This window comes from Cervus elaphus, chromosome X (assembly GCF_910594005.1).
Source record: "Cervus elaphus chromosome X, mCerEla1.1, whole genome shotgun sequence".
Lineage (NCBI taxonomy): Eukaryota > Metazoa > Chordata > Mammalia > Artiodactyla > Cervidae > Cervus > Cervus elaphus.
The window spans coordinates 58,353,443-58,356,099 of record NC_057848.1 but is presented as its reverse complement, the minus strand read 5'-3'; the positions used below and the strand labels follow the sequence as shown (position 1 = coordinate 58,356,099).

At 53.9% G+C, this 2,657-nt stretch overlaps 1 pseudogene; it reads left to right on the top strand.

The window, feature by feature from the left end:
- Positions 1-1,008: 1,008 nt before the first annotated feature.
- On the top strand, positions 1,009-1,803 carry LOC122690846 (annotated as a pseudogene).
- The last annotated feature ends 854 nt before the right edge of the window (positions 1,804-2,657 follow it).

Genomic DNA, 2,657 nt, shown 5'->3' with positions numbered 1-2,657 from the left:
GACATGGAACAACAGACTGGTTCCAGATAGGAAAAGCAGTACGCCAAGGCTGTATATTGTCACCCTGCTTATTTAACTTATATGCAGAGTACATCATGAGAAACACTGGGCTGGAGGAAGCACAAGCTGGAAACAAGATTGCTGGGAGAAATATCAATCACCTCAGATATGCAGATGACACCACCCTTATGGCAGAAAGTGAAGAAGAACTAAAGAGCCTCTTGATGAAAGTCAAAGAGGAGAGTGAAAAAGTTGGCTTAAAGCTCACCATTTAGAACACTAAGATCATGGCATCCGGTCCCATCACTTCATAGGAAATAGATGGGGTCGATCGAATCAGTGGCTGACATTATTTTTCTGGGCTCCAAAATCACTGCAGATGGTGATTGCAGTCATGAAATTAAAAGACGCTTACTCCTTGGAAGGAAAGTTATGACCAAATTAGACAGCATATTAAAAAGCAGAGACATTACTTTGTCAACAAAGGTCCGTCTAGTCAAGGCTATGGTTTTTCCAGTGGTCATGCACGGATGTGAGAGTTGGACTATATTGGACTCTGTGGGAGAAGGCGAGGGTGAGATGTTTCGAGAGAACAGCATTGAAACATGTGTATTATCTAGGGTGAAACAGATCACCAGCCCAGGCTGGATGCATGAGACAAGTGCTCGGGCCTGGTGCACTGGGAAGACCCAGAGGAATCTGGTGGAGAGGGAGGTGGGAGAGGGGATCGCGATGGGGAATACATGTAAATCCATGGCTGATTCATGTCAATGTATGACAAAAACCACTACAATATTGTAAAGTAATTAGTCTCCAACTAATAAAAATAAATGGAAAATAAAAAAATTAATAAAACTAATGGTCTGTACAACCTTCAAAAAAAAAGGAAAGAAAGAAAGCTGAGCGGCCAGCCGCTGTCCCGCGCATCCTCGCGCGGCCGGCCTGGCGGGCGGAAGCGCCAGCGCACGGTGGGGCTGACGCGCGGAGCCGGCCGGCAGCAGCGCCACCATGCGCGCGGACCACCGCCGCATTCCCGGGCCCGAGGAGTCGCAGCCGCCGCAGCTGTACGCGGCCGGCGAGGGCGAGGCGCCGGCCCCTCGCGACCCGGCGCGGCTGCGGCCGGTGTACGCGCGCGCATGGCTGCTGAGCTAGGCTAAGGGTTCGGCCTACTTGGAGGCAGGGGGCCCCAAGGTGCTGTGCGCCGAGTTGGGCCCGCGCCAGGCCGAGGGCGGCGAGAGCGGCGGCTGCCTGGCCAGGGCGGGCTGCGAGGCCACCGCGGCGCTGAGCGGCCGCCTGCTCTGCGACTTCCGCCGCGCGCCCTTCTCGGGCCGCCGGCGCCGTGTCGCGCCGGGCGGCGGCGAGGAGCGCGAGCTGGCGCGGGCGCTGCAGGAGTCGCTGGAGCCGGTCGGGCGCCTGGGCCGCTACCCGCGCGCGGAGCTCGAGGTGTCAGCGCTGCTGCTGGGGGACGGCGGCTCGGCGCTGGCCGCCCCGCTCACTGCCGCCGCGCTCGCCCTGGCAGACGCGTGCGTGGAGATGTACGACCTGGTGGTGGGCTGCGGCCTGAGCTGCGCGCCGGGGCCCGCGCTGCTGGAGGAGGAGCGCGCCGCCGCTGGCCTCACCGTGGCGCTCATGGCGGTGCTCAAGCAGGTGGCCGGGCTGCTGGGCAGCGGGGAGGGCGGCCTGACCGAGAGCTGGGCGGAGGCCGTGCCCCTGGGGTTCGAGGGCTGCCAGCGCCTCCATCCCGTTTTCCAGCAGTGCTTGGTGCGGGCCGCCCGCTGGAGGGGTCCCGCCGCGCCCCTCTGAGCCCGAGACCCGAGCAATGACGGACGCCGAGGACCGAGCCGCCGCTGCCGCCACAAGGACCCGCGCCGTAGGCCTGCAGACTGCGTGCGCCGAACTGCAGCTGAGAGCTGGGAGCACCGCAGAGGGTCTGCCGAGGCGTGTTGGAGCGATTCTTTTTCTTTTTTTTTTCAAATATAACTGAGTTGCTTTATTATATCCCAGAAAAACAATATATAATGCTACTATATTTATATTATATAATTTTTTTATGGAATATATTTCACATTTTAGAGTATACAGAAAATAAATTTGAAAGAGATACATTAACATGTAACTAGTATAATATTAATTTTCTGGGTGGTAGGTTATGTTATTTTAGTGTTTTTTAATTTTTTTTTTAATTTTTTTATTAGTTGGAGGCTAATTACTTCACAACATTTCAGTGGGTTTTGTCATACATTGATATGAATCAGCCATAGATTTACACTTATTCCCCATCCCGATCCCCCCTCCCATCTCCCTCTCCACCCGATTCCTCTGGGTCTTCCCAGTGCACCAGGCCGGAGCACTTGTCTCATGCATCCCACCTGGGCTGGTGATCTGTTTCACCATAGATAGTATACATGCTGTTCTTTTGAAACATCCCACCCTCACCTTCTCCCACAGAGTTCAAAAGTCTGTTCTGTATTTCTGTGTCTCTTTTTCTGTTTTGCATATAGGGTTATCATTACCATCTTTCTAAATTCCATATATATGTGTTAGTATGCTGTAATGTTCTTTATCTTTCTGGCTTACTTCACTCTGTATAATGGGCTCCAGTTTCATCCATCTCATTAGGACTGGTTCAAATGAATTCTTTTTGACGGCTGAGTAAA